This window comes from Megascapheus bottae, chromosome 13, assembly GCF_031878675.1.
Source record: "Megascapheus bottae isolate mThoBot1 chromosome 13, mThoBot2.hap1, whole genome shotgun sequence".
NCBI lineage: Eukaryota > Metazoa > Chordata > Mammalia > Rodentia > Geomyidae > Megascapheus > Megascapheus bottae.
Genome location: NC_143521.1, coordinates 3,836,736 through 3,847,395, shown reverse-complemented (window position 1 = coordinate 3,847,395; position 10,660 = coordinate 3,836,736). Strand labels below are relative to the sequence as shown.

Here is a 10,660-nt window from a genome sequence, read left to right as displayed (position 1 = left end):
GTTACATTCATCAGGCAGTGAGTACATTACTTCTTGAACATTGTTACCCCTTCCCATGTTTTTCTCCCACTTTCTCTCCCCTCACCCCCTCACAGTGATCTCGTTTTTCCCTTGCTGTATCTGACTTTGGTACTTTGTATGTTGTATATATACACAAATTTCTATTCCTCCTTCTTCCTCACAAAGGATGACATATCTTGCTTTATCCACATAACATTATATCCTTACAATCAATCACTTCAGTGTATACAGAAATTTCTTCTTTCTTTTTATACCCACAGAGTGTTCTAGTATGTCATGTACCATGCATTGTGCTTTGTGCTATCTTCAATATTATCCCAGATACTACAATTAATTATATTCATGTGCATATGTGATTATGTGCATATATGATTCTTTAGGATATTGTGTAATTTACATATATTCTATACACAATTCACACTATAACCTTTTGCTGAAGTCATTTCTATTATATTACTCTGCTCCTATATTATAGTCCTACTAGTGAAAATTTTGCATCAAAGAGTCAATAAATATGTAATTTGGAAAATATTGCCAAATTTCATTTCATATGGGGTTATAAACCTTTGCCTTCAGAAAAGCACTTCAAGAAAGCCTTGCCAACAGAATATGCTACTAACCAACAGATTCTTGCCAACCTAACAGATAATAAAATGTATCAATTTAGTATTTGTGCATTTTGTTAGTATTGTTTATTTGGTTTTTTGTTTGTGGTTTACCAGTTACTTGGGTTTGAACTCAGGACTTTGTGTTTCACTCAGCTGGGACTCTACCATTATACCTCCAGTTAAGCTTTTTGCTGGTTACTTTCAAGATTGGAATTTCATAGTATTTCTTCCCAGATTGACTTTGAAACTAAATTCTCCAGATCTTAGCATCCTGTACAGTTAAGTTTGCAGACTAAGCCATTTCTGCCCAATTTTCAATATAGTCTTACTTTGTTCAACTGAAAGTGAATTTGGGCACTTTTTATTTTTGGTCATGGGGCTTGAACTCTGGACACTCTGAGCTCTTCTACCACCATGCCCCTTGAGCCACAGCCCTGCTTCCCATTTTCTAGTGGGAAATTGGAGATATGAGTCTCGGGGTCTTTAGTGCCAAGGCTGGCTCTGAACTGCGATCCTCAGATCTCAGTCTTCTGAGTAGCTAGGATTTTAGGTGTGAGCCACTGTACCTGACAATTTGGGCACCTTTAAACAGCTTTAAAGTTCATAAAATTCAATTTTCATTTCTATTTCTGAACTGCCTGTCATATCTTTATGGCCATTTTATATCTCTATTCATCTTTCTCTTTTCTGTATCAGCACATCTTTATTGTTTTTAAAGTAATAGTCTAACATGCTCCTCCCACCAGGGTGCTCTTTCCCAAATACGTGGACTGAACCCTCAGAATCCAGGAACAGAAACAAACATGCTTTCCCTTAGGGTATTTCTGTCAGGTATTTTATCTCAGCAGTGAGAAAAGTAATGATTACAGAAAATGGGTAACAGAAAAAGGGGGTCATTACCATGACTACCTGACCGCATTGGGTAAAAAAAAGTGTGGAGAGGCAGGCTAGAAAAACCTAAAATGCCACCGCAGGGCCTAGTGGGTGATCCCTAGAGGAGGTCAGAACACCAGAATGCTGAGAGCAATTGAAATAGTGAAGTTCAGTCTCAGGATGTTTCAGATGATAACAAAAACAAAAGACTTAAAAATGATTGTAAAGGTGATGTACAGAAGGGTTACAGTTGCAGAAGTTAGATGAGTACATTTTTGTGAACAATATTACCCTTCTCTCATTTTCTTCCACTTTTTCTCCTCCTGACCATCCTCCCTTCCAAGTTGTATAGTTCATTTCCAAAATAGTGTCTAGTAAATTTTACTTCTAAACTGTTTCACCCTTTGTCCCACATCTGTGATTCCCCTTACCCTCTCCTATCAGATGAACTTGTATACAAGTCAAAGGGTACAGAAATAAAAAACGATGATAAAAAGGAGCAAACCAAACAAAATGGAAAGAAAAATAAACCACAAACAGTACAATTAAAAAAAACTTGTTTCCATTTCTTGGAGCTCATTTCGATAAGCATCATTTTATATGATTGCACATAACTATTGAGCCCTTGTGATCCTCTCCTAAGAATATCTGCTTTTGTTCTCAATGTGTGAATGTTTAAGAGTGCTGTTTAGTTAATCATGCCCAAGTGTAATTAATTACTATCTGCTACTATCCTTGGGGTTACTTGTTGACTGATATCAGAGATCATTCATGTTACATTGTGGGGAAAAGTGTGTATATTTTGTCTATGTCCTTACATCTTGTGGAAAGCTGAATTTAAAGGTAAATTTAAACTAATTTCATGGGGCAAATTCTAAGACAGTCCAACATTCAGGATATCACATGGTTGTTACTGTTTACCTTTAGCCAGCTTTACAGTGAGAACTGTGGACAAAAAGGAGACCACAAATATTTGGGAAACTTGGAGTTTTCCTAGGAAATGGTGCTTACAAAGTTGGAGTGATGGGATGTATGACTGATGACATGACTAGAATCATTTTTAAAAAGCCAATTGAGTTGTGTTTAGTAGCACATAACTATAATTCCAATTACTCAGAATACAAAGGAAGGACCATGAGTAAAACACCAGCCTAGGCAAAGTTGATTCTATCTCAAAAAATCAAAATGTGATTCTCTCAAAAACAAAAGTCAAAACAAAAGGGTCAGAGGGGAAGAGTTCAAGTGGAGTCACAGTTTTAATCCCCATTAACAACAACAGAAAATCAATTATTTTGAATCAGAACAATTGGCAAGATATCTAGAGACCATCTCAATAATTGGCCAGATGGGCCATTCATCCGAAGGTCATGTGTATAAAGGTTTTTATTTATTTGAAAGATTTTGGTTTGAGATGGACACTCTAGAACCATTCAGTAAAATGGTTTCCAGTGTTGATCTGCCCAGGCACAAAGGGACAGCCATAGGGCCTTGCTACCATTGCAGCTGGCAACCAACCTTGGCATTATCCCCATGACGCTGGGTTTGCAGGAATGTAAAAGGCAAGAGTTATTTGATCATAGAGGATACTGCCTAAGTGTGGAAGAAAATCCCTGAGAGGGCATGAATGAAGTTCTGCGGATGAATCCTAAGCTGCCATAGAATCCCCAGGATGTTGGAGATGTCAGGAACATGGAAAAGCCATGAGGAAAGCCACAGTGAGTGTGATCAGAGAGGCCAGGCAGACGGTAGCCAGAAAAATATATAGGGCTGGGCCTTCCTGACATCACATACTCTGTAGATCAGGTATGGACCTACAAGATTTAATGTTTGCCCTGATGAATTTCCATTTTGCTTTAGTCCCATTCATCTTTTCTATGCCCTCCTACCTCTCTTTTTCAACTAGGATATTTATTCTGTGCAGTGTATAGACAACTTGCTCTTTGACTTTCATATGGCCTTATGTATCTAGGTTTTGTTCTATTGTAAATCTCTGCTAGGAGAGCCCAAGGTTTCTACTGATTATGACAAATGAGGGAAACCATTGAGCCTATGTTCCTTTGAGTCTGGCTTACTTCACTTAATGTGATTTTTTCTAAGTCTTTTCATTTCCTTACAAATGAGGCAAGGTCGTACTTTCTGACAGCAGCACTATGGATATTTTCTAAGTCACTTTTGTTTTGCTATGACTAAATACCCAAGACTTGGTTGCTTATAAAATAAAAATGTATATGTGTAGTTCATGATTCTGGCAGATGGATGATCCAAACAGCACAGTGCTGGCCTTTGATAAAAGCCTACCAGGCTGTATCACAACAGGACAAGGAAGAAGAAACGGACTGGCCCATGGAGATAGGGCTTATGTGAGTAAGAAAGCAAGAGACTGAGGGTGGATGTGGTGGTGGCCATCAAACTTGCTCTTTATAACAATTTGCTCTTGGAAGACAGCATTATCCATTCTTGATGGTGAAGCTCTTATAACCTAATTGTTTCCCATGAGGGCCTTCCTCTTAAAGATTTCAGAACAAACTTACTGAACAAGTACTATTGGATGACAAATAGACTCTTGGAGGACAAATCATATCTAGACCACATGAAGTATTTGTTCTATGCCTAACAATACCAAATGTGGGCTTTGATTTATAATATATGTTCAGGATGAGTCATTTGGTTAACATATTTACCAAACTCTAAATGTTTAATTATAGAATCAGTACATATTAATCTCTTGTTTTCCAACTATCTTTAGTCAGAGATAACCCTGTGATTGTAAGGTGATCACAATTTTATCACTAAATAAAGCTTTTGTGATTCCTTATTTGCCCTGTGATGTATTAGTATAAAGAATTTTCAGTAACAATTTGATTTCTGTCTTCTGAAGAAAATGATATTTTTTCCATAATGTATGATGACCTCTTCTAAAATGTTTTATTGTGCTATGAAATAAAAGAAATGTGTTAAATAAAATAAACAGCTCTGTTCTAAAATTCAAAAAGATTGGCATATAATTATTGCCTAAGGAGTACTCAATAATGTGTCATCATTTGAATACATATATTACTTATGAAAGGAGAAAGAAACTTAAGTGCTACTGGCTCATGGCTTTTATCCTAGCCACTCAGAAGGCTGAGATCTGAGGCTTGAAGTTTGATGCTAAGCCAGGCAGGAAAGTCTTTGAGAATCTTACTCCCAATTAAAATCACCAAAACTCTGGAAGTGGAGCTATGGATCAAGTAGTAGAGAGCTAGCTTTGAGCAAAAAAAAAATGTTCAGGAATAGTGCCCAACCTTTGAGCTCAAGCTCCAGGACTGGCATAGAAAACATACTAAACACTAAAACCATAGAAAATATCATGTTAAGAAGCTCTGGCTAGTTATATCAATTAAAATGTGGACTAGACACTCAAAACATGAGTGTGTGGAGGGCATTCAACATCAAAACAATAACAGCCTCCCTCTTGTCCACATGGTTTCAGGGTCCATTTCTTCTTGCAGGATGCTTTAGTCCATCTCTAAGAGTCCCTGAAAACTTAGCAGCTCCAGTATTGAAAGGACCACAAGGATATAGAAACAAAAGCCATATAATGAGTGATTGTTGTCCTTAATGGACTATGTTATCTCTCATCTCTTTTGCTGTCCCTTGGTTATCTCATATTGTTAGTATTTCACCTGGTTATCTGATATATTGTATATATGCTTATTTGGTTATTTGAAATCAGATGGGGAAGGGGGAAAAACAAGATGAGGGTGAGTGGAGGGAGGGAATGTGGGACCAAGACATGAGAAAGGGTATCAATGTTCATGAAGTAATGCACCTTCTATCAGGTGAATATAATGTAACCTTTCTATTAATTACAATAAAAATATATGAAAAAAAAAGAAAATACCCATAGTTAAGTATTTTGTAGCATTGTGGGCTCTTTCCACAAGTCAATAAGCCTTTTCTGTGTGTGTGTGTGTGTGTGTGTGTGTGTGTGTGTGTGTGTGTCCTGGACCTTGAACTCTGGGCCTGGGCACTGCCTCTGAGTTCTTCAGCTCAAGGCTAGTGCTCTACCACTTGAGCCACAGTGCCACTTATGGTTTTCTGATGGCTAACTGAGTCTCATGGACTTCATGCCTGGGCTGATCCTCAGATCTCAGCTTTCTGAGTAGCTAGGATTACAGGCAGGAGCCACCAGCACCCAGCAACAAGTCACCAAGCCTTCACAGTATGGTTTGGGGTTTTTTGTTTTGTTTTGCCACTCCTGGGCTTAGCTCAGGGCCTGAGCTCTGTCCTTGGGTTTTTCTCAAGGCTAGAGCTCTACCACTTGAGCCACAGCTCCACTTCCAGCTTTTTCTGTGTATGTGGTACGGAGGAATTGAACGTGGGTCTTCATGCATGCTAGGCAAGCACTCTACTTCTAGGCCAAACTCCCGGCCCCTACAGTATGTTTTTTAATTTAAATTTTACTGTAAAGGTGATGTACAGAGAGGTCATGGTCACAGTAGGTAATGAGTACATTTCCCTTTGAACAGTATTACCCCTCCCTCATTCTCTCCCACTGTTTCCCCTCCTGACCTTCCTCCCAAGTTGTAAAATTCATTCCAAGACTGGGTCCAGTGAATATCACTGGGGCATTTCTTCACCCTTTGTCCCATTATTTCTGTGATTTATCTTCCCTTCCTCAAATCAGATAAACTTTTTATAAGACATAAGGTACAGAAATAAAAAATAGTGACATCTGGCTGGGAGTTTGACCTAGTGGTAGAGTGCCTACCTAGCATGCATGAAGTCCCAGGTTCGATTCCTTGGTACCACATACATAGAAAAAGCCAGAAGTTGTGTGGTGGCTCAAGGTAGAATTCTAGCCTTGAGGAAAGCCCAATGGCAGTGCTCAGGCCCTGAGTTCAAGCCCAGTAACTAGACATAGTCTAGTTATTACAAATGAGGGAAACCATGAAGCCTATGTTGTTTCTGTTGTTGTTGTGGCTACTTTGCTTAATATAATATTTCCTAAGTCTTTCCATAAATTTATCTCTGTTCCACGTAAGTCCCTATCCTTTCTGAATATTATTTAAAGCTTTTTTCAAGTTTGGATCTTGAAAGGCTAGGGAAAACAACCTACATCATCATACAAATTTTATTTTTAAAAAATATGCTTTGACTTCCACTATTTAAATCAAAAGTGACTATTGCTTAATTTTCCCAATTATATCAGTTGTTCACTTTTCTTTAGTTCTGTAATTACTTTCTTCACATACATAAAATCCAACATATTTTCTTTATAACACATAACTTTTAAAGTCACAGATTCTATGACAGTCCTGGTAACTATGAAATTGAACTGTTCTGGGAATGGAGTCTGTACAGCACTTATGAAGTTAAGGACATTGTGAACATGAAATAAACAAACCTAATATTCAATGACTGATGTCCTTAAAAGAGAAAGGATGAGGCCTGGGATGTAGCCCAATGGCAAAATGCTTGCTTAGCAAGTGCAACATTCTGGGTTCAATCCCCGGTACCAAAAACGAAAAGACAAAAAAGGAGGAATAGGGGTGTAGCTCAGTGAAAGAGTGATTATTTAGCACACACAAAGCTCTGGGTCTGGGCCCATCGATATGGAAGATAAAAAGGAAGGAAAATATCATCTCCCTCCTATGAGGGAAATGTTTTAATAATATTGTCATACAAAAACTTCTTATGTGGTTCAGTGCAGAAGTGGGCTATGCAGGTATAATGAGGATAAAAGTGGGGAGACTAAAATTCTCCATAAAAGATACCAGACTCTTGTTTTTCTCTATCACTGAATTACAGAATGATAATATCTGTCAAGAAGATATGAGCTGAAGTTTGGGTTGAGTTCTTTAATAGTTTGTACATGGTTTGGTCACAGACAATGGTTCTCTCCTGAGGCCAAATATATATGGTGCCCTTGAAAGGAACAGAGTGCTCACTTGAATTATCTCGATATGTCCATCATAGAATATTTTGATTCAGTAGCTTATTGTAGAGCCTTTGTAGTCTCAGACACCAAGGAAAAGCACAAAATCACTTAAGAAATGGTCTTTTCTCAGACTGGCTGGAGGAATGAGTTCATAAAGGAACAAATGACAGAATGATACAAAGGGTCACATTGATCAAGATGCACTGTACTCATAAACTGGCATTTTTAATCAAAACATACATACACACATAGAGTCAAAGATTTGTTTAATTTTAAAGAAAGGAATTACAATGCAGCATTGAAGGTAATTATTATTGATGTGAACAAAATGTTAAGAAAACAAAATCAATGATGGAGCAATTAATTCTGTCTGCCTAGAAGTGAAAAATCTTAGAAGGTATTAGTGAGCCAGGCTTTGCAGGAAGGATCCATGGGGAAGACTACTGCTAGAACAAAGTAATAGAGAGAAAATAAAGACAGAGGAGACATTCTCACAGTATTCTCACACCTGCCATGTCCCACAAAAGAGAATCTCTGAAGCTGGGCGCAGTGGCTCATGCCTGTAATCCTAGCTACTCAGGAGGCTGAGATCTGAGGATCACCAGCTGGGCACAAAAGGACCTGAGACTTATGTCCAATTAACCTCTAGAAAATGGAGTAGGGATTGGCACAAGGGTAGGGCAGTAGCCTTGAGTTGAAGAGCTCAGAGACAGTGCCCAGGCCAAGTTCAAGCCCCATGATTCAGAAGAAGAAGAAAAGGAAGAAGAAGAGGAAGAAGAAGAAGAAGAAGAAGAAGAAGAAGAAGAAGAAGAAGAAGAAGAAGAAGGAGGAGGAGGAGGAGGAGGAGGAGGAGGAGGAGGAGGAGGAGGAGGAGGAGGAGGAGGAGGAGGAGGAGGAGAAGAAGAAGAAGAAGAAGAAGAAGAAGAAGAAGAAGAAGAAGAAGAAGAAGAAGAAGAAGAAGAAGAAAGGGAAGGGGAAGAAGACGAGGAGGAGGAGGAGGAGGAGGACGAGGACAAGGATGCTGCAGCAGCATCTCTGGTTATGTATCCTTTATTCAAAATGCTGGGGACCAGCCAGATGCAGGTGGCTCCTGTTTATAAGTCTAGCTATTTAAGAGACTAAATATAAGAGGATCAAGGTTCAAAGCCAGCCAAGGAAGCCCAATCTGAGACTGATTTCAATTAACCCTCAAAACAATGTAGATTGAATTGGAGAAATGACTCAAGGCGGGGATAATGCCAATTGAGAGAAGACCAAAAGGGCAAGTAAGAGCAATGAGTCGGGGATATGACATAAGTCTATACATTAAATTTATCACTTTCTTATATACATAATACGAAGATCATTTTACATTTAATCCTGTTAGTTTGTGTGCATATAGAACATGACCCATAGTCAGAGATCATATGTGGAATTTTCCAGAAAACATTTCAGATTTTGAGGCATTTCAAATTTTGTTTCAGATTAAGGGTAGTAAATTTGAGAGAGAACTAGCCTTAAGTTTATTCCATAATTTTAATTATGATAATTACATTGAGAGCTGAGTGCTATAATAAAATCAGCCAGAAAGCATGAAGTCAGTGAAGCCTCCTGTCTCTGTCTCCTTCCTGGCCTGAGGAGTCACTCTGAGAGATCCTTAGAAACAGAGCCTGTAAGAAAGCCAGAGGTGGTTGACGGGGGTCCTAAGATGACTGCCGGATGGCGGTTTCCTGGTGGGCACCTTTATGAGTAGCTGCAGTCACCTAAGCTTATCAGAGCTGCCTACATCTCCTTTTTATGGATTGATACTAAATCAGGAGAGGTACAACCTGGATCATATGTACACATAAATGAATGGTGCCTTGGAGATCAGTAGTAATGAAGAAAGAATGTGGAGTGGGCTACTGCCTCCTGGCCTAAATGAAAGTGATGTTGAGTCAGATTCTGAAGATGAAGCCACACCTGAGAACTCCAACTTTAACTTACAAGAAGTTAAAGAGGATGGGCTCTGTAGGAAATCAGGTGCCTCCGATTTCCCAGAAGATGGACCAGACACGGAGCCCAAGGTCCAGGCAAATGCATATAAAGAGTGCCCTTCTGGAATTTCCATAAATACGTGGAATAAATTTCAAGAATTGCATAAAAAACATTCTGAACAGAAAACTACAGCCTCAAGATTGAGAAGAAGGAGAAAACGCTCCAGAAAAGATAAGTTGAAGAATGAAAAAGAATCTGATAGTGAACAGTTCATAAATGAAGCCCAATGGAAGGAGCTTACTCAGTATTTTGGAGCCAATGATAGATTTGAACCTCCCGTGAAAAAGAAAAAAGTTGAAAAGTCAGGTCTGGAGAAGAGGATAGACCAGGCTGTGGATGAGTGGGATGTTGAGAAGGCTGAAGAACTCAGCAATGAGCTAGCCACTCGGAAGCTTGGTGTAAAAATTGCCAAAGCAATTGCCTGCCACAAGTTTGTAGAAGCCAAAAAGGAGGCTGAAAATTCGCAAGCTGCTCGAAAGAAGAAGAAGCTGGCGTGGGGATTTGAAGCAAAGAAGAGATGGGAAACCAAAAGCAACATGGGATATATGTAACCTGGAGCTCAACACTTACAGACTCACAAGCTCATATAAGCAAAACTTTCCTGCTTAAACATGTTGGAAATTGATATAAGTAGGAAATTATCAGCACTTGGATTTTTTCTAAGGCGTCTATTTTTATTTTTAAATTTTATTTTCTTGTCAGGCTGATGTTCAGAGGGTTACAGTTACATATGTAAGGTAGTGAGTACATTTCTTGTCCAACATTGTCACTTCCTCCCACATTTTTCTCCTACTTCCTCTTCCCCCCTCCCCGAATCCCCTCTTCCAAGAGTTTACTCTTGAATTGAATGTTTTTGTTAATTGTGTAAGAAATTTAAGGGAGAAAGTGTGGTTTTTTCTAATTAATTTGAATAGACCTACAGTGTGAAATCAATTTGTTTGGTATAGCAGAGCCTTTGGAATTTATCTGTTCTAGGCATGACTACCATGATTCTGGAATTGTGATTTTAAAATTGTGACCATTTTTACAGATAACTTAATGTCATAAAAACTATTATGGATCCCTTATTGGTGGCAGTAGAATTGATATTTTATGGTTACATAGCAAAATAATTTTTGTATACCTTCAGATGAAAGATAATTATAAAGAGGGATAGAATGTAGTATTGGGAAGGTAGTTTAGTTTTAGTTCCGCATAAAAATGTCCTATCTCGGCTCTT

General features: G+C 38.6%; 1 pseudogene; it reads left to right on the top strand.

The window, feature by feature from the left end:
* Positions 1 to 9,236: 9,236 nt before the first annotated feature.
* LOC150055432 (protein FAM204A pseudogene) lies at positions 9,237 to 10,088 on the top strand (annotated as a pseudogene).
* The last annotated feature ends 572 nt before the right edge of the window (positions 10,089 to 10,660 follow it).